We start from the raw sequence: 22,557 nt of genomic DNA on the forward strand, positions 1-22,557 counted from the left end.
TCAACACTAGGGAAAGTGTTGAATTTCAGAGGGGTAAGATTTACTATTCTCACTCCAGTATGTGCAACAGTAGAGAGCGTATGGAGTTCGTAGGGCTACGATTTACTATTTCCATTCCAGGCTGTGAAACAGTAGGGAAAGTGTTGGACTTCAGAGAAGTTACATTTACTTTTCCCACTACGGTCGGGAAAGCGTTAGACTTCTGGAAGGGTAAGATTTACTATTCACACTCCTGTCTGTGCAACAGTAGAGAAAGCGTTGGACTTTGGAGCGATTACATTTATTATTCACAATCCAGGCTGTGCAACAGTAGTGAGAGCGTTGGACTACAGATAGGTTACATTTACTATTGCCCCTGCAGTCTGTGCAACTTTGATGGTGTTACATTTACAATTCTGTGCAACAGTAGGGAAAGTGCTGGACTTCGGACGGGGTAAGATTTGCTATTCCCACTCCAGTAGCGATAGTGTTGGACTTTGGAGGGGTTAAATTTACTCTTCCCTCTCATGTCTAAGCTACGTTAGGGAAAGCACTTCACATCAAAAACATTATATATTTGAATAACCATATTAATCTAGAACACTTATGAAATCCCTAATGAGAACGTTATTCATCAATAATAAAAAATATATATAAATATATAAAATAAAAAACAATGAAACAATGTCCATGATTATTACACAATATAATAATTAATTATATTTGTATTTGCTATATTATCAATTTAATTAACTAATGTATTTATTTATTACTTGATTAACTTCCCATACCCCACCCCTACAAATCTGGCAGCCCACACTTCAAGTATAACTAAAATAAAAAAGTATAACACAATTTACATAACTGATAATTAGCTAATTAGTTAACAAATAAATGTTTTTTTATTATTGCATAATTAACAATCCTCCCTAGAGCCCCACAAACCTAGCAGCCTGCAACTAAAATACAACTAAACCAAATCAGTATTACAAGATGTATATAATTAATTAGCAATTAAATAATTAACAATAAGTAAAACATTTATTGTTACTTAATTATTACTTAGCTTCCCATCCTATCTATCACAACACACCCATCAGTCTACAACTAAAATATAAAGTTATTACATTAATTACCTAATTAATAATCAATGAAATAATAAATTAATAATTAAAGACCCGATTGCAATGACGATCGTCGGACTGCCGCCCGATATGGCGGTGGTCAGGAGAATGTCAAAAGCATGTGGCGGTCCGCCCACATATTTTGATAGAACCACCGAGCTGGCCATCATGAAGGTGTTGGTACCACAGTGGTGGCATGCTGTAGCCATGGTAAAGGGCTGGAGCAAAGGCCGCCAGTGTGCAGCACCTCCTGCATGCCCATGCACCATGTGCCATGCACCATTGTAAGCATGGCATACAGTACATGGAGGTGAGTGGGGGCATTACATGTGCCCCAAGTGCCACTTTTCAGTGACCTATGATGGGAGGGGGCCCTGTTTGTCCAGCGGAATAAGGTCTGACTGCCAGCATTGTAATCCGCTGGTGAAAGCGATGGACTGTCAGAGGTGGTCCGACTGCCACTGACGGCCTTTCGGTGTGTGGTACGATGCCCATCATAATGAGTCCCCAAGTGTTGATTCACTGTAACTAAATTAATTTTCCACCCTATAACCCTACAAACCTCGCAGTCTGCACCTAAAATTTAACTAAAATATATAATTATTACACAATTTACATAATTATCAATCAATTAAATATCTATTGATAATTTCATAATTAATTGTTAATTAATTGCTGCTTACCTTCCCATCCTATACCTCTCAAACCCAGTAGCCTGCACCCACAATTTAACTAACAGAGTATAAGTATTACACAATTTACATATTTCATAATCTATTACATTATTAATATTAAATTAGTAACTAATTATTAATTAATTATTACTTAATCAATTTCTTATCCTTTACACCTATAAACCTAGAAATCCAATACAACACTATAAAATAATATTAGAAATTAAATTAAAATACATTTTGAATTACATACTATATTTAAAAATATCATTAACAATTATACAAACAATAATAACACATAAAAGCAATATGTGAATTAAAACACATTAAGATAATTAAAAAGCGATAGTTTTCATAACTATATTATTGAAAACGATTTCAACAACAGCAACATTCTTAACGATGTTACTTGCCTGAAAAAAAACAATATTCTTGACAACAATATTTCTGCATCACAACTGTTAGACCTTGCATCTTTTGGCGTAGTTTCCCCTGACATTTTTCATTCTGAGCCCCTTTGTGTTGAACTTCGTTTTTGCTGGCTTTAGGACACTTTTTCCCTGCTGAACAGTGCTAAATAAAGCACATGTGTTCACTGTGTGTGTCCTTGTCTGTGTGTGTGCATAGATATGTTACACATTGCCTTTATAATTTAGCCTGACTGCTCCGTTACAAGCTACCAGAGGATGAGCACAGGCACACTTTTAGTGTGTACTACACTTACCCTTACTAGGATTGTGGTTCCTGCTTGGACAGGGTGCATACCTCTGCCAACTAGAAATCCAATTTCTAACAACTATATTTTTGTATCACAATATTTGTTTCTTATATTTCTGTCTCCCGATATTTTCAACTGAATATTTTTTCCAAATACCCATATAGGGTGACAGGCTGTATCTGAAAAGGCCACATAACATGGATTCGATCACATTTTGGTGTCGCCATGGACAGTATAACCTACTATGCTTTCTTTTTTTACTTGTCCCTCTGTGATCCATCTCTTCTAATTTCTCCTTTTAATTTTTCTTTTATATGCTTCCCTTTATTTATTTTCCCTCTGTTAGTCTTTCCTCCTCCTTTCTCCATTCTACTCTTCTATTTGTTCCTGTTTTCCTGATCTTACGCCTTCTCCCCACATTGTTGCCTCCTCTTCACACTCTAATACATATACGAAAACAATCGCAGTCTGTCTGCTGTTTTTATTTTTCTCTTATTGTCTCCAGAATTTCTTATAATTGGGTAAGTGTTCAACATTATGTTTTATTGACAGACATAGGATCTTGGGATCTGAAGTGTTTAGGTCAATAATTTAGAGAGTGACACATGGTGATTACACATGAATTAGAGATGTTTTGAAGACATCAAGTAATGCAAGGTAGTCTACACTACGCACTGAGATGACCGATAAACACATATAGCTAACACAGCATTATTTATTTTCTCATGTCTCTGCAGTGCCCCTGACCCCAAGGAATGCCTGTGACACCGGTAATGGGTTTTCTACTTCTTTATTACTTGCTCCCACCTCATGCTCACAGGCACGTCCCCTCTGGTCTTCTGTCTGCAACCAAGTGTCCCCATCCCCTTCCTTGACCGGAAGTGGTGTCCGGTGGCTGGCCCCTCCCTCAGATCACATGCAGGGTCCTAGTGCCCTCTGCACCACATCACAATATCTCCTCCTTTGGTGGAAAAGAAAAATAAGAGAGAGAGACATATAGAGAGAAAAACACACTGGAAGGCTATTGGACAGAAACCACTGCCACCATTGTTCTTAGTTTGCTACACTGCTGGTTGTTGTTGTTTGATGCCTCCACCACTATATCTCCTTGATAAGACTCTTTGGCCTTAGGCTCACTCTCTTTGGATATGACACTTCTATTTCTTCATTCTGCATGCAATTCACTAAATCTTGTCTCTCATTGTAGTATGATGTCCCTTCCATGCTATCCATGACTTCCTCTTTGACATCTTTTGCGTTGCTCTTGGGAACTGCCTCGTCTTCACACTTATCCGATGTCCTGAGTCCCTTGAAATGTAAGCTATTTCTCGTGAACCGGTAGGGGCCTTGACATTTGATATCGTTAGAGGTTCACGTGAGAAAATGCTGTCAGACTTCCTTGCTTGCCTTTGATGCACCAGTACTAAGTCCCATTGCTTCAGTTTGGCTAACCTGGCATATCTCCGCGCGTCTGCGTATACTTTTATTTTTATCTTCGCCTCTTGATCTCTTGAGGCAATACTGTCATGCTCTGGGTACGCTTTTGCCTCTAGCTGGGGCAATATCATCTTGCTTCTACGTCCTAACACCAGTTCTGCTGGGCATCTTCCTGTGGAACTGTGACAGAGTGTCTGGCCTACGGAGATCTGTGCCAGTTTGGCACATTGGACTGCTTTCTTTATGTTTCCCATGAATCTTTCCACCATGCCATTTGCTTGTGGCCACGGAGGCGTGGATGCCCAGGTACGCCATGAACTTGCAAAACTCCTCTCCCAAGAAGGGTGGCCATTGTCTGTCTTGTGGGGAGCCTCATGCTGCAAATATGTCATCTAATATTGGCAACGTTGTTGTGGCTGATGTTGATGACACTTGTCATACTATGAGGAACCTCAAGTATTCATCAATTACTACTAGCAGGTAGTTGCCAGTGTCCAGTGGACCATAGAAGTCAGCAGCCAGTGTCGTCCACACTGCTCCGGGCAGGTCAGACATCTGCAGCTGCTCTGACTTTGCTGGCCTTTCTGTTATTTGGCATAGGTGACAGTTAATTATTGTGTCTTCCACCAATCGATCCAGCCCCGGGAACCATACTCTTTCCTGTAGCATCTTCTTTCTCACTACTATGCCGCTGTGGGACTCATGCGCCAAATTCACTGTTTGGCGCCGTAACATTTTTGGTATTATTATTCTTGTTCCTCTCAGTAGAACTCCTTTTTCTGCTTCGGATAGCTCTTCTTTCATCTGCTTAAATGCTAACACTTCCTCGCTTCTTACTCCTGCCCCCATGGGGCTGCTGTTGTTCACATGTCTCCACCTATGCTGTCTTGTTGTTGTTTTTACTGCTCGTAGAGTGGCATCACTTGCTGTCTCTCTCTCTAGCTCTGCCAGTGTTATTGGAGCGGGGATGTTTTGTTTTAACACAAAGTTTAGGTACTCTTCCACCATGGAGGGTACCCATGGCAGGGGATGTTGTGACATTTAGTCAGCTGGGTTGTGTTCATTTTCAGGTTTATGCACTTTCTTGAAGTTATAGTCCATCAGTCTTATTCCCTACCTCTCAATGTGCGGTGGTATTTTTGCATTGGGGTTACCATATATTGTTACTAGTGCTAGTGCACCCTTGTCCCCCTGCTGCAGGAGAAGAACCACGACATTGGGAGCCCACCGCAGCCGCAGGAAAAAATGGAGCCAGGAGCCTACCCTACTCCAAATGCCAAGAAGGAACAAAATGGGATGAAGAATGAAGCGACAGCAGGAGCCCACCCCAGCTGCATCGAGAAAAAGTGGTAAGAGGCCCCCCCGGGACTGTCTGCCAACAAGAGGTGCACCCGACTGAGCCCCCAGCTGCCTTATGTTTAAACAAAATCCCTGAGCCTCGCGTGTATATTTTGAGTCAAATCTCATGAGAACTCGCGGCCATCTTTAGGCCAGACGAGATCAAGAAACAGGAAAACTTGCTCTCATGAGACCTTGGCGGCCATCTTTGAGTCAGGCACAAGAGCAAATAGGCATTGCGGAAGACCCAGCGGCCATTTTAAAGTCAGGCAAATCGAGCAAAAGCACACAAGAAGTGAAGAAACAAAGGAAAAAAGGAAACTAAAGGGTAAGTAAAGAGTACATTAAAGAAAAAAAAAGAAAAAAATAGACATGCAAACAAATAAGGAGAAGAAAGCCTGCATTGCAACAATAATGACGGAGGAAGGCAATGACAGCAACATAGCAAATGCAATTTTCTGCAAGCTGCTACCATTTAGCCTGTCAGATCCACAGACAAAAGGCATTCGCTGGGAGAGATGGATTGGGCAATTCAAACGCTACATGCGTGCAACATGTAAGGAGTAGACAGACCAGCAGAGCATAAACTTTTTTTTAAGCATCATGGGCGATGAGGTCAAAGACCTGCTGGTCACATTTCCCCCAGGACAGATTTCAACATACAAAGGGCTGATGAAGTGCCTCACTGACATATTTGACCCTCAAAGAAATGTGGATTTTGAGAGATACACATTTAACACCACATGCCAACTGGCAGAGCAGTCCCTTGATGATTTTGCCTGCAGACAGCACAAACTGGTCACAAACTACGAATTTGAAAAATTTGACAACTAGCAGGCCATAAGACTGCACATCATCAAAGGCTGTCAGTCAGTCGAGTTCCGTGCCCGAATACTAAAAGAACCATACACATTGGAGAAGATACTAACAATGGCCGGGCAGAGGCCAGAGCAACAGCACATGCCTGGCTAATGGAAAACTGGAGAGCAGGAACAGGCCAATCCCATCGCTGGGAATGCCACAAAAGGAGACAAAACACCACCGCCCCGGAATCAGAAGGAAGAAAGAACATGCTATCGCTGTGGATTCGAATTCCCACATGCTGGTGCCTGCCTGGCGATGGGTCACAAGTACAGGAAATGCAACAGGGAAAACCACTTTGCGATCGCCTGCCTGAGTTGAACAATTCAAAAGTGAGCGAGGAAGACCCGCAAGACAGAGGGCAGCGACAAGTTGATATGCATGGTACATGGACACCCAAAATCGCAGTCTGTCAGCTGCATCAGGTGTAGCAAATCCAAAGGAGGCAGCAGAACGGCTGTATCTGATGTTGGACCTATCAACAGAAGGTGGCACACCAGAGCAAATCCAACTAGTGGACAAACAACAAATCAAGAAGACGGCGACGGTGAACATTGAGGTAGTGAATCATAGTACCAGATTTGTACTAGACAGTGGAGCTACATACAACATCATGTGCATGTCAGAATATGAAAAGATGAGACAGAAACTGCTGCTATCACTGTCCACTGTTGATGTCTTCACATGTGGCTCTAGGAAACCAGTGGTGAATAGTGCAAGACATAGAGACACTGACATGTAAATAAAGGTTGATAAAAGAGGAAGTAAATGTTCTACGTGGCAACATTCCAGCACTGTGTCTCCTAAGCAATGTCACTGTGCAGCTGATGGGTCTCCTAGCAAATGACCTACCACATATCAGAACAACAGAACATTTTGAGAGAACACCCGGCCATACTACAAAGACTGGGTAAAATTAAAGACAAACAAATAACACTGCACATCAACAAAGCAGTCAAGCCAGTGGCTCAGCATCACAGAAGAGTGCCCATATACCTGCAGCCACAAGTGAAAGAGGAGATAAAAAGCCTACTGGCGCAAGACATCATAGAGCTGGCAGATGGACCAACACCATGGGTATCTCCGATAGTGGCAGTACCAAAGAAAACTACATCAAAAATGTGCATCTGCATTGACATGAGAATCCCAACACGACAATTGAAAGGGAAAGACATGTGGGACCTCACCTCAATTACATTATCAGATGTCTCACTGGAGCATACAGGTTTTCAAAATTAGATCTATGCAAAGGGTACCATCAACTGGAGCTTGATCCACAATCCTGATATATCATGACATTCTCCACTACTGGTTCTCTTTCGCTACAAGCTACTCAGCTTTGAAATATCAGCAGCAGCAGAAATTTTTCAAGAAACAATAAGACAGGTGATCCGGCCAGTAAAGAACAGATTAAACTACAGGGATGATATCTTGGTATTCAGAAGCTCAGATGAGGAGAATGACAAGGCCCTGCAAGAGGTCTGTGGTCAACTGGAACAAGCAGGCCTGACCTTAAATGAGGGTGACAAGAGTGAGCTAGAGAAGGGAGAACTGGTGTTCTTTGGACACATCTTTTCAAAAAAAGGAATGAGGCCAGATCCCAGCAAAGTGGAAACACTGGAAAAAGCAAGGCTTCTATCAGATGTAGCAGAAGTGAGATAATTTCTTAGACTAGCGAGCTACTGTGCTTGATACATGAAAGACTTTGCCACAGTGAGCATCCCACTTCAGGACCTAACGAAGCAAGGCCAGAAATTTCTCTGAACCGATGAATGTGACAAGGCATTTGTGGCCATCAGACATGCAGTCACAGCATTTGCTCATCTCTCATACTTCAACCCATCGCTATGCAACAAGCTCACTGTTGATACCAGCCCGGTGGGACTAGGAGCAATTCTAGCTCAACACATGCCCGGGAGAGACTCACCCATGCAAATTGTTGCGTATGCAAGCAAGATCTTATCGGACATTGAAAGGGCATACTCACAACCTGAGAAGGAAAGCTTGGCAGTGGTATGGGTGTGTGAACACTACCACATGTTCATATATGGGAAACATTTCACTATTGTAACTGACCACCAAGTGTGCCCGTCCCCTTCCCTGAGTGGAATTGGTGTCCGGTAGCTTGACCCTCCCTCAGATCGTGTGCAGGGTTCTAGTGCCCTCTGCACCACATTACGATACATTTAATTTTCATAAGATGGAGAGAGAAAGGTTTGGCTTATTGGTACTGTATTGGAATTAATTTCTGGATTACTGTTTGGTTTGTTTCTATACACACATACAGACACACACTCACACAGACTGCCCTTAACAGACTAAGGGACCTTGGTGAATTCCAAAATATTGCAGGGCATGTTGAGGTAGTTTCTTTAGTGTCCCTATTCGGAAAATCTGGAAGTCCATTTTGCTCGACCATTATTTGTCATGAGGAAAAACAAAAGTATTGGTCAAGAATTAGTAAGGTCAGATATCTTTCAAAAAGAACCAAAGAAGGACTTACCCTCCCAGTGGGGGATGAAACCTATAGAAGGTCACCACAAATGTGGTAATTGCGTAGCATGTGAGTCTACTGTGGAGGGGAATTAATTCATACATGACAATATAAAGTGGAAACATACATGTTTTACTAATTGCAAGACAAGGAATGTTGTCTATGCTGTGATATGCCCTTGTAAAAAAATGTACATAGGGAAAACCAATCAGCAGATCAATCAAAGGATAACTCAGCATCGGTCAAGAATTAAAAAGAAAGTGATCACTGCTCCTATGGTTAACCTCTTTCTGAAAGAATGGCACACAGAAAGAGATTTCAAATGGACAGTATTAATATCATTTAATACATCCAGAAACTCGATGGATGTGGAAACATGGTTACTGTCTAAAGAGGAATATTTAATCATGAAGTACAACAGTGTGCTTACTGGTTTGAACTAAATGTCTGAGTTGTCTAGAATATAAGTATTTCTTATTCAAACAGTGTCTAAATGTAACTGGAATCAACAAGATACCAATTTAAAGGCTGACACATCTGTCTGGATAGTCTGACCCTCACTTGTAAATATTGCCCAGAATTTGACAAATACCTATACATGCCCATTGAGAAATGATCCCAAATGTTCCAGCAGGGTGAAACAGATCGCCGCATAATTAGTGGTTAAACTACCCTACCCATGAGCACTTTAGCCGAATTCCCCGCTGACCCGGAAGTAGCGTCAATCCATTTCCGGAGTACAGTACCGGAACTGTGAGCATGTGTAAATGCCCCCGAGCAAGCAGCAACTAGCGTAGTCAACATACCGACTGGGATTTATGCCAGGTGTAAGCCACCAGTAAGATCATGAAAGGTAAGGCGCTGAGTCACGAGCAGGCACCCGCGCGGATTCACAGCCGCATCGGGCAATTGGCTAATCCGGTGTTGTGATCTTCACAGATCGAGCATCGAAATCCTCAGAAAAACGAACCGCCAGTGAGGAGGTGGAAGGCATCAAAGTAGGTAGGGACACGCCTGTAAATTATGTTAAGATCCCCGGGGGTGCAATAAAGCAGTTCGGATACTGACACTCGATTCCAATGTCCCCATGCAGAGTTAAGCTGCCACATGATCGCTCAGGACTCTAAAGGAAACGCATGGTTGGGCACTGAACGCCTTCACATGATAATATATACAAACACCTTGCTGGTAGCATTTGGGAAAAGAAGATAAAACCCAAGGCAATATGTAGGTCGTGTCATTAAATGAAATTGCCCTTATTGAATTAGAAAGTTGAGAGGAGTTAAAGCAACATTACATTTTCTTTTTGTTGTAGATATCACCAATAGGACTCTCAGTAAGAAGCCCTGATGAAAGCCAGTAACTGGAAAAACGAGGCTAGAAACGCATCGGCAGACATAATCAATTTATGCCCTTGAATTAAAATAAATAAATTGTTTGTTAAAAATCAGGATTGAATGAACATTTAGAGATTCAGTATTTGTTCATTGCTATATGTATGCCCTAAGATACATTGTTGTGCGTTTTTTGATACGTATATATATATATGTGATGTATATGGGTCTGATTTGTCTTACATTATTTTACATTTTTCTACATGTTGTTCATTATGAGTTTACGTGAAAGTATTAATGTTGCACATTGTCTAAGTATAATAATGTCTAAGTATTGAGTGTCAAATTGTGATGTTGAATATATGTGTTTCTCTGAAAAAAGAGAATTTCCACAGAATAGTTTCATAAAATATTAATTGAAGGGTAAAATAAATAACCCAAACCACTCAAAGCATATAGTGTGGTTTCTTGAAAAATTAATAAATGGGACTCCAGGTATTTTTTGCTTAATTTAATGTAAAAAGGCCCTTCCTGGGTCCTGCCAATTGTGCCTAGCCCCCTTTTTTGTGTCCACCCATTTGGACACAAGCATGCTAGTCATGTCATCAGTTTGAGGGGGAAATGTGATATCTCAATCTAAAGAGAATCACTGCCTGATCAAGCCATACCAATTATTTGAACAAAGGCGACAGTGTCTACCGTCTGACTTATCACATGACGCAGAACATCAAAGCAAACTTGTTTAAAATCTTTAAGGGAGAGCTTAATTCAACTCTAGGAATCATGACTGTCTCTTTAGTAGAAATCCTTCTGTAACAATAATGGATCAAAAACAAAGTTTTGGAAGGTGGCAATGGAGCTATGAAAGTGAGCAGTGTAGTACCAAATAGGTTAATCTAATTTTGCTTTTTTATGGTATGAATTTTATGACACTAGATTGAAAATGGCATTGTTCTGCAGAGAAGCCTGGCGACAATAACAGAGGGACTTGAAATACAGAAAACTGAAGAGATACCAAATGCAATATCAACAGTGATTCCTAGTGCTAGGATGCAAGAAAATGTGACCCAAACATTTGAACTACTCAAAGCATATGCAAAGACACAATGCAGCAAGAGCAATTGTCCAAGCAATCTATATATGTATTATTTATGTTATATTTTCAAAACTTATCTGACATTGGAAAAAATCTACAAAAAATATTGAACATGTATTGTATTCCTGTTAGACATGATTGTGAGGGTAGGGGAAAGGCGGAAGCTATTGATAATAATGAGAATTGATACAGAATGTTCCAGAGCAATTAAAGGGCTGTATATGTTCACTTATCAGTCCACCCGGAACTAGAGCCAATCCATAGATTTCTGTCCAGGGTAGCTAATTTTACAGTTTTACTTCTCGTGTCAATCAGGATTTGATTAGGTTTCTTTGAGAATCCTTTCGGCAAAGAAGGTTGCATGTGTGGACAATTTAAAAAATGAAAAGTGAGAGCCCTGTTGTTTAGGGGTGGGCATTCCCATGGAAGAGTTCTTTGAAACGAAATGCCCGGAATATTGAAGCTGCATGGATTGGCTAAGAGTACTAGGGCAATGCTAGGATTTTGAGGAGGGTTCGGAAAATTATCTTAATAAGAAAAGAGGATTGTAGGCCATGGAATGGTCTATGAAAAAAAAACATCAGTTGGACCAGCCCCTATTGTGAATTTAAAGCCTGTTAGACTGGTGAAGAACAAATACAGTGAGCTGGCATATAACATGACGAGCAGAGTGAGTGGGTACCTTTCTCTGAAGGAGCATAAAGAGGCATTTAATTAACTCATATTTGGGGTCCCATTTTGGTATTGGTGAATGAGAAGAAAAATTACATGTTGCTTGGTGATATTGAAGAAGTATCGGAAAAAGAGGAGAGAGGAGGAAGATATACCGGGCTCCTCAACTAAATATTGCTATTCCGAATAAGGAACCCAGTAATGATACATTTCTGGGTTCCTTGTTTGGCATAGCGATATCGAAGAAATGACATTAGTATTTCATACGAATTAAAATATTGTGTTAAAGGATGTCATGTTCAATCATGAGATTCCTGGCTGATGATTGATGTTGGTGTATTATTATGGAATAAAATTAAACAATGCAGTGCAGTGACATCGTCAGTAACCTGAATTACACAATTACGGTTCAAAATGTGTTGAACATAAAACAGTGCAGGACTGTTCAATAATGAATGAAGGTAAGGTTCAAGCTCACTTTTACTTAAAACGGCGGGGGTATGGGCAGGCTGGAAAAGAGAATTTGGGAATTGTCCATGACAAGGGTGCAGTTGGCCCCAAATAAGAAACGTATGCTCCAGCATGACATGGGGGCCAAAAGAGGAAATTGGCCAACAGGAATGAGACATGCACAGAGCCACCGGTAGTAGGAGGTTTGAAATGCACACAGACACAAGACAGTAGCAGACCTAGCGGTAGGAGGAGCTCCAGAAGCATACTGTGCCAGAGATCAAGAGGAAGGGAGAGCAGGAGTATATTGTCAGAGGTAAATATTTTTAGTTGAAAAGAAAAAAATGACATTTAGTGACAGTAGTTTAAAGATGAGTTGGAAATTTCTGAAGTCAGTGGAATTTTGAGGGAGTGAGTCTGAGACTAGGTGTTTGTTGACCAAGCTTGTGGATGCATGAGAAGTATTTTTGAAAGAGTTAAGCATTGATTACTCTGTACTAGAGATGAGTTCTTGCAGTTTTGACAGGATTCAACAACATCTGGGATTTTAGTTCTGAATAAGACATCATTGCTCCCATAAATGTAATATAGATTGTATCATATTTGATATTGTGACAGGAAATGAACCATCTGTTGTTCAGGCAATGATTTTGATGTCGATTATCTGTATAATTTGGAGTGAAGACACTTGAGGGGGTCAGGAAAGTGTTCTACAATTTAAAGGGTTATGAGTGGTTTTCTTAATTGAATAATACTCATCTTTCACTGTTACAAATGTTGCAGCATGAAACCGCTGTGCAATATGCTGGCCAATAACAGTGGGGAATTTGAGAAAAGTCCCTGGTAGCTAATCAACATTTATGTGGGAGATGGGGTTAATGGCAGCAATACAGGAGCAATAACAGATATTGCTCTAAATATGTTTTAGGACTTCTCTTACTTTCTCTTCAAAACATGAGCATGGTGACCAGCAGAAGGCATACAGTCATTTGAGGTGACTGGGTTCTCAGCCTGTTTAAGCCTCAATTGCTAATGCACTGCAGTAGGAGAGTGGGTATATCAAGGACAGCTTCCACTGCCTCGAAATAATCCTGATGCATTATCTATTCTTTAAACTGTAGTGGCTGATGCGTTCAACACTTTAAAATCCCTTTCCAGCATTCAAACACATACACGCTTACTGATGAGTGAAAAGACAAGAGGGAAATGAAATGTGTGATAAATTAAATGAGTTCACTTAACGATAAACAAAATGTGATGAATAAAATATAAGTTTTAATGACTGCTCAATATGCGGCCCCGTCTAGGACATGGAAACTGAAATAAATAGTATGCATTTCACCATGTTTTTATGGGCAGACAGCAAATCCGCAGAGGCAACTCTTCATAAATGGATATTAAATGTGTGTGGATTAGCAAATGAAATATTAGTATGGAAATAAAGAGTTGTGTCACAGTGGATCCCAAACGCAGTACAGGAACACAAGCAATTAATAGCCTAAAGCCTTTATTGAGCATTGTGTAGGAAGAAATAACTTTTACAAAAACATATTTCATGGTGATTATTAGCACCATAAACTTCAAAGAGTTGCAGCTGCTCCAAAGGAAATAGAACCCCTACTCTTCGGCAAACTCTGAACAATATAAATCAACGTTTCTCCTTGAAAAAGGTTTGTATTGTTATGAAGGTTTCCAAAACAAAATGGCGGACATTTTTAAAACATAATTACAATTTGATCGAAACATTTTTGCAAATCACACTGTTGACGAAAGATATATGAACGGGAACTCAAGCATGATAAAAAAACTTTCAGCTACATTGCAAAGTGGATCGGCTCCATACTGCATCTGTTGTTGCTTCCAGGTCACCTTTGTTTAGGTGGTTTATGCCAGAGGAGAGTGAACACAGATAACAGTCTAACTATTCTAGTGGAAAACTAGGCCAGCTCTCCCTGACATTGCACGGCGATGCCTAAATGGACCATCTGAACTCCTAACAAGCACTGTCAAAGCCAATAGATTTCACCTGTGAGACCTGTCTGCATTACTGATGGGTTTATCCATGCAGCCCAGCATCGCATCTGCTATGCAGCATGGCTATAAAAACAATGCCATTAGGTGGCTGACTCATCATATTAAATAGGCGAGTGCATGCATTCAAGACACACGCACTCCCCTACAAAAGAACACTTTTTTCACTACTCCGAGATAAATAGGCAAAAAAAAAAAGTAGAGTGAAAATGCTGTTTTAAGGTGTAGTGCCACTGCAGGTAGGATAAACACTGCAGGCGCTAGAGAAGTAACAAGGTTGGCAGGCAGGCTGGAGACACATCAAAAGGGAGAGAACACAGGCCAAAAAATGAAACATGGGGTGTGGAAGGCAGAAGCACATGGGTAAGTCAGAGCAACAGGAGCGCAGGTGGGTGAGAGAAGCACATGGGCACAGAGATAAAGGGGAAAAAACAGCACATGAGGGAGACAGCTACAAATCACACGCACTGTTATGAAGTTCTTAAACAAAAAGAAAAAAAGTAGTTAATTAAAAGTGAGCAGGGGAAGCATAGAAGCCAGCTAATTAAAGAGATGGGCAAAAAAGCAACGCTCTTGGCAGGGGCAAACAAAAGCTTGACCAAACAAGTAATCAAATAAGAAGCCTTTAAATGAGAGTAACAGGTGCAGGTGAATCAACCAAAGGTAAGCAATGAGTGGGCTCCGAGCCAATCAATGATCTTGGTAAGCCCACAATATATCTTTCACAACCGTACACTCGCGCTGTCTGGTAGGCTTGACCTAATAAGTGCTAAAATAAATTGGCAAAGCAAATCTGTCTGACTTGTTTTATTTGTATGTGCTCATTATTGTGTGATTCCCATGATTAGAAAGGCAACAATTCTTATAAACAATTCATAGTACTCTTCTTTTGGGGTAGTCAGCCTCTACCTTGCCTATTCTACTTAAAGCATTGCTCGACAATGACGCATAGATCAAGACACATCTCGGATTTTGATGCATCGCACCTGTGCGGCTAGTCTTCCCTATCCATCACCCACGTACCAAAATTGTCTCGGAATCGATGCATCACTTCCCCCTACAGGCCGGATTTGATGCATCACTTCTAGTGTGTGCAGCAGAACTGTTTCATCGCCTCCCCAAGTCTCTGGAACTGACATATCACTTTGTTTTCGAAGCTTCCCATCTTTGCAGCTGTTTGGCCTTGTGAATTTTGACGCATCTACAGATACTTCGTGTAAAAATCACACATCCATAGTTTTCTATGTACCAAGTTCTTAGAACCTTTTGAAACTTCTATTTTTAACTGTGAATGTTGGATTTTTTTTCTCGTCTTGGTCTTGTTGAGTTTAGATAATGATACTTTATTTTTCTGTTCTGGTGTGGTGTCTATTTGTTGTGTTTCACTGTGTTACTGTGAGTGTTGGTACAAATACCTTACACATTGCGTTTGGGATAAGCTTGTCTGCTCGTGCCAAGCTACCAAGGAGGTGAGCAGGGGTTGCCCCGACCAGAAGCAAGGGTCCCTATTTGGACAAAAGTACCTACATCTGCCAACTAGAGATCCCATTTCTAACATTGGTGGTAGTGGTGGGATTTGAACCTGTATTTGTACTTGACCCACAATGATTGGGTGCACATCAAAAGTTTAGTGCAGACCACTACGCAGCCACATACTGTGTTTTATTTTTGGTTCTATTTTTGCTTGAGACTTTAAGTATCCAAGCACAATGTCTCTGAATGGTAAACCAGCAAGTGAGGCTGCAGAATTGGAGTTTGATATTGAAATGCTGCATACCTACAAAGTAGATCAGCTCAAGCAATTTTGCAAAAACTTTGGATGTCCCATGAGGAGCAGCTCCAGGAAGGAGGTGTTACAGAAGGCCCTGGGTCCTGGTGGGAGGCCAGAGAGGCTGGGGAGACATATGATGCAGATTTGGATGGGTATGAGCCAGGTTGCAGCTTCAGATCCCAGGATTTGCCTGTGGGGAGAGCGTCATCTAGGGCTGGCAGCAATCATTCTTCTAGAAATTTGCCTCCAGAAGAAATAGAAGAGAATCAAATGGTCAGGGAGCATGTATTGGAGATCTTGGGACTCTAGGCAGAGGAGAGCAGGGACATGCGTGCTTTGGAGGAAAAGAAACTGCTTTTGGCCCATGAATTGAGCATGAGGGAACTGGACATTAAGGTAAAGCAAGTAGAGTCCAGTACAAATGGTGGCAGCGAACAGCCAGTGCAAGGGGTAAGGTTTAAATTCCAAAGGACATAGTGCAAAACTACCAGAAGGGGGAGAATATTTTTGCATGGTTTGCATCTTATGCACTGCGTATGAATAAGGTCCCTGAGGAGTATTGGGTGTCATGCCTGTGGAAATAGTTGAGGCCAATGGGACGAACACCCTGACACCCTTGCAGGAGGCGGGCACTCTTACCTATCCCAAAATGAAGGCGACTTTATGCCTCAGGTATTGGCTCACTCCTGAGCAGTACAGGTAAAAGTTTAGGTCCTTCAAGAAGTGTGAATACAATATTTGGGTTGAGTGTGTGAACCTTTATAGCAGAGCACCGGATGGTTGGATTAAGAGTAGCAAGGTAACTGACTACAAAGGGCTATATGATTTGATTGCATGGGAGCACTTGAGTAGTATTTGTGTTCTAAAGCTGTGCCAGCATCTAATGGATCTCATAAGGGGAGTGATTCAATTTTGGAAAGGAGAGGCTGGGATCAATAATACATTTCAACAAAAGGGGTACCTCTCCCACCATCAATGACACAACATTTAACTGAAGGAGTCCCTTATAGTGACTCCAAGTCTAATCATTTGTAATGCTTTGTCTCTTTATACACAGATACATTTATCATGCATTGCAAATAGGCATGCACCTCAAATTGATTGTATCAAAATTTAGTCATATGCCATATCCTTTAGCTATATCAGACATTGTCTTTTTGAAAGAGAACAGTAGAATAGCACATTAACACTTTTATTATGTCACAGAAAACATTTCATACATTTGTTAAAGACAAAACTTAAACATGGATGCATTGATTCTGAGACGACTCTGATCTGCAGTTGATGTGTTGGGAAGACTTGCTGCACATGTGTGATGCGTGGAAAACCAGGATGCGGCAGCATCGAGCAGTGCTGCGTCGGATTCTTCATCCAATATCCCTCAATGCATCGATTCTTGCAGCTGCAATGGGTGCTATGCCGGTTTCAGCAGCAATGCACTGTTAATTTCTTCTTTTCTTCCAGTTCTCAACAGCAGCAACAGCCTCCAGAGGCCTAAAACTGGAGCAGGCATCTCCTGGCAGGTCAGAACTCTCAGCAGCAGGGTTCAGGGGATCTGAGGGTGAAGTCTTTGTGTCTGTGGGACATAAGAACAGTAGGCAAGCTCTACTTCAAGCCCTTGGAGATCTTCTTCAAGCAGGGGACACAGGACACAGCAAAGTCCTTGTATTTTCCTTGGCAGAATAGCAACTGCAGACCAACCCCACACAACACACAGCATAGGAGCAATACTCCTCCTCACAGCTCTTCAGCTCTTCTCCTTGGCAAAGGGTCCTCTTGAGTTCCAGGAATTATCTAAAGTCCTGGGGGTTTAGGTCTATTACTTATAACACAACATTTATTTGATCTCTTGTGTAGAAGGGCTCTAAGCTCAGTCCGAACCAGTTCTGTCCTCACTGGTGCAGCATGACCACAGGGGGTGGAGACAACATTGTGCAAGGTAGACCGGTCCTATTCAGGTGTAAGGCAAATCCTCTCCCACACTCTATATGCAGTTAAGGTCTATTCAGCTCAGGGCTGAGTCATCCAGGAAGGTCCAGGCATACCTAAACCCTTCCAGTGGCTGTCTACAGTGTATATGCATCCTCTGTCTCTGCCACTCCTAACCCAGACAGTCATTCCACAAACAGGCAGAGGCACACGGAATAGTTAAACAAGAAAATAGCCACTTTCTAAAAGTAATATTTTCAAAACATAATTAAAAAAAACATCTTTGCTAAAAATATTTTTTATTAAAATCTGAGTTCAGTGATATCAAACTACAATTCTCTATCTACTTCCTATGGGAAGTTATGTTTGAAAGATGTTACTAAGCATTCCCCATGCTCTCCTATGGGACAGATAGCCTTACAATACTGAAAACGAAGTTGGCAGTATTTCACTATCAGAACGTCACACACATTAGTACATGTTCTACCTTTCACATACACTTCTCCCTGCCCGGGGGGGGGGGTACCCTGGGCCTACCATAGGGGTGTCTTACATGTAAGAAACGAGGAGGTTAGGGCCTGGCAAGTGGGCCCACTTGCCAGTTTGACAGTAAAAACGTGTGTGCAGGCACTGCAGTGGCAGGTCTGCAATATCTTTTCAGGGCTACACATGTGGGAAACACAATCAGTATAGCAGGCCCACTAGTAGCATTTGATTCATTTGATTTACAGGCCTGGCATGCTCTGTGCACATTACCAGGGACTTACCAGTACATCAAATATGCCAATCAGGGAGAACCAATTGTAACAACAATTTACACAGGGAGCATTTGCACTTTGACACCGATCAGCAGTGGAAAGTGCCAAAAGCTTCTATTCTAAGACAGGAAAAGGATATTCAGCACAGCATAAACAATATAAGAGGTAGAGGGAAAATGTCAGGGGAAACCACACCAAGGATGCCAGGTCATACAATGACAATATTTTAAAATGGGATTTTGGGATATAAAAGTACAATTAGATATATGAATGACATCTCTGAATAAAAAAACATTAAGTACAAATTATTCAAATGCAAGCCATAGTGGAGCAGGCAGATCCTTATATCATTAATCAGGGCATCGAATTGTTAGATTAGAGGGGTGACTTGATAAAGATTAAAATCTGTAAAGCGTACACCACCTTCATTTTTTGCGGACTTAAGTTTAGAAAGGGAAATACAAGGGTGTTTAATGTTTCATAAGAATATTGTAAAAATTGAATCAATATGTGCAAATTAATATTAAGAGGTCTTAAAGTTTCATAAATAATGTATAAAGGACATTAGGTACAAGAATCATTTTAATGGTATCAAGTCTACCCCACCATGATAAGTGTAGAGGAGGCCAAGTTAAGATTAAGATTTGAATTTGGATTTTAATCTCACAAAAATGTGGCTAAGGGCCTTTTTATGACTACAGCATTCCATCGGACTGCCACAGCCATGGTGGCAGTCCAGGCACCACTACACCGGTGGTCCAATTGCCTCATTACACCTTGGGAAAATCAGAGTTTGCTGGCGGTGTTGCTGCAGTGTTGAGCCCACTATGGCCACACTGAGCATGTTATGAGTTTCCTCACTGTCACACTTTTCATGGTACTGAGAAAACGGCCCCCTTGTGCCTCTGCACCATGGGGTGCATGCACCCCAGTTTCTGCAGGGCATGGACTTCACAGTCCATGCCCTACAGGAACTGCCTTTGATGCTCCCACTGCTGTGCCTTTTTCAAAGGCACCACCGTGGGACCACCAAAGAACTGCCCGCAAGAGCCTTTAAAAGTTATACTTTAGCATGCTTTTTTATGGCTTTGGTGGTCTTGGGACGGTGCAGCGGCATGGCGTCCCCGCTCCTAGACCGACAAAGTCATAATAAGGTCCACATGTCTTTGAGATTCTAGAAGAGAACCAGACACCAATATATTTAATTTTGGAGGGACACCATGTCAAATTGGTATTAGCTAACATATATTAATAACAGGAGTTCAAAGGTAACATTTCAGATTTGCAAAAATTAAGTTTATATCCTTAGACACTTAAGTATAATGTGATATTCCTGGATGAAAGGGTCTAGGGAGGTCAAAGCATTGGACAGGTAGATTAAAAAATCATCTGCCCAGGTAGATTACTTAACCTCTATGGATGTGTTTAAATCTGGAGATAAGTATATTGCAACATTTACTTTCAAGAAATGGTTCTAGGCAAAGGACAAACAATAAAAGGGAGAGGGGGCAACCTTGCCTAATACTTCTATATAAAGTAATATAGGGAGGAAAATAACAATTGACTAAAATACTAGCACAGGTCGGCAATACAGAAATTTTGCAAATGAGATTACATTTTGGGCCAAACCTGTAAAGAACGGTGAACATAAATTGCCAATGAAGATGATAAAAAGGTTTTCCATCTTCCCAGGACAGGGCTGAAAAAATAATTTTTGCTTTGTCCAGCCAGCCCAAGAATGTTAGAAAGTGCTAATAATTTGGGGGCACAAATGTAAAAAATAAGTCCAAGTAAAAATCCATATGGACCAGGTGCCTTAGCTCTTTCTAATGAGTTGATTGTGGTCAAAATCTCCTGGAGTGTAATTTCAACCTCTTAATCCTCAAATAAATGTGAAAGGGAGGTGGGTTTCGAGAGACCATTTAAAACTGTTGTAGAATAAGTGATGATGGGTTGGTATCTTCTGTATAAAATGTTTTATAATAGGATTAAAAGACACTGGAATTGTCAGAATCAGAAAACAAAGTGGTATTAGTAGATTCATTAGGAATGGGACTTATATTTTTACATTCTGTCTTTATTTGTAAATGGTGAGCTAATATTTATCCTCCTTTATTTTGACCTCTTTGGAATTTAGACTTAACCTTGTTTGTAAGTTTGTGGAGGCTAGATTTGACTTTGATAAAGCCGAATAAGACTTGGAAGTAAACTATTTTCAAGTGTTTTAATGTGTTGAAGTAAGGTTAGTTATTAAGAGTTGAGATTCTTTTTCTTTGTTGTAGAAAAAGTGATAGTAATATTGAAAGTACTAAATGAGGCTTTGAAAGCGTTCCAATTATTAGAACTGGAAGTATCGCTAGAGAGATTGAATTGAAAAGATTCTCAAATGAAAGCAGTAGTCTTAGTGATAAAATGTGTGTCATATAATAGGACATATAAAATCTCCTTCTGCCAGTTTTGGGGTTAATGTGAGATAAATCCAAGGAGATCATTACTGGTGCATGGTTTGAGATTCAAATTGAGCCTATTTCAGATGATTGTATAAAAGGGATTAACGGTTTTGTAACTGAAATATAATCTATTCTGGACATTTTCTGAATGCCATTTTGAAAAAAAGTGAATTCCAACTTATCATTACATGTTTACCAAACATCAAACAATCGTTGTGAAGCAATGGCGTATTGGAATGCTTTATAAGATTTGTCAGGGTGAAATTTTCATTTTGATTTCCTACCTGAAAAAGAATCCAACCGTTTGTTAAAGTCACCCGCCACAATCATATTAGGAGTACCAACATTAGCAAGTTTTACTTTAATGGCTCTATAAAAATCAGGGTCAGGTTTAACTGGGCCGTAAATATTAAATAAGGAAACATGTTTATTTTGCGATTAATAGCTAGAGAAAAAAAGAAAACGACCAAATCATTGTCATTTTAGTTTAACAGATTCAATATCAGTACTATAGTTTTTCTAGAAAAAGGCAATGTGGGAGGTAAGTTTAAACAAATGTGAAAGTACATTTTGTCTTGTAACCCAATGCCCAAGTCCATTAACGTTCCATGAGACAACGCTAAACATATTGGGTACACAAGGAGAAGCAAACAGGAACATGGTGCAGAAACAGAAAGGGAAACAAAGTGATACCTTTTAATAAGAACAACATGGGGCATGACTCAAATGACATACTTATGTTGGAGGGCATACAAGTACTCAAATTAGAGAAGTAAAATGTGGAATAGGACATAAAAAGGATACAAAAAAGAAAAGGAAAAGACAGATAAAGGACAACAATCCATAAATTAAGGAAACAAAAAGTAGTGAAAAGTAATAAGAGATAAGTCATCACCATAATAAGAAAAAAGGGAGTGAAAAGAAATGAAGTCATACGAAAAAGCCACATAGTCAAGAGCAAAAGAAGACATTAATTGGAAGGGGGAAAAAAGAAGCCAATATAAGGCAATGAAAAGGATACAAGTGCATAAAGAGCTGCTTAAGATTTCTGAGCTGCAGTATCCATAATATATGATGCTATGCTCTGGAGAAACATTTCCAATTTTAAAAGATTATCAAAGGTTTTACAGGAGCCTTCATTAGTTATCTTGCTGGAGCAAGGGTGAAGAATGCCATATCATTAATTCTGATGTCACATTTGAGGCCTCAAATCCAGGAATACATTTCTTCTGGCATTCATAGCATTGGAAGCGTCTTGAGATATAAGACGCCATTTGTACTTAGAAGCTTTCAAGGCATGGAGAAGATCAGGAAATTCAAGGAAGAGCATAATGATACCTCAAGGCTTGGAATTATGAGGGTTCAGCCGATCCAGGAGATGAGCTGCTTTGAGATTGAGAGGAAGAGTGGCAGGAAGTCCAAGAAGTTCTCTGAGAAAGTT

The sequence above is a fragment of the Lissotriton vulgaris genome, chromosome 8 (genome assembly GCF_964263255.1).
Source record: "Lissotriton vulgaris chromosome 8, aLisVul1.2, whole genome shotgun sequence".
Classification (NCBI taxonomy): Eukaryota; Metazoa; Chordata; class Amphibia; order Caudata; family Salamandridae; genus Lissotriton; species Lissotriton vulgaris.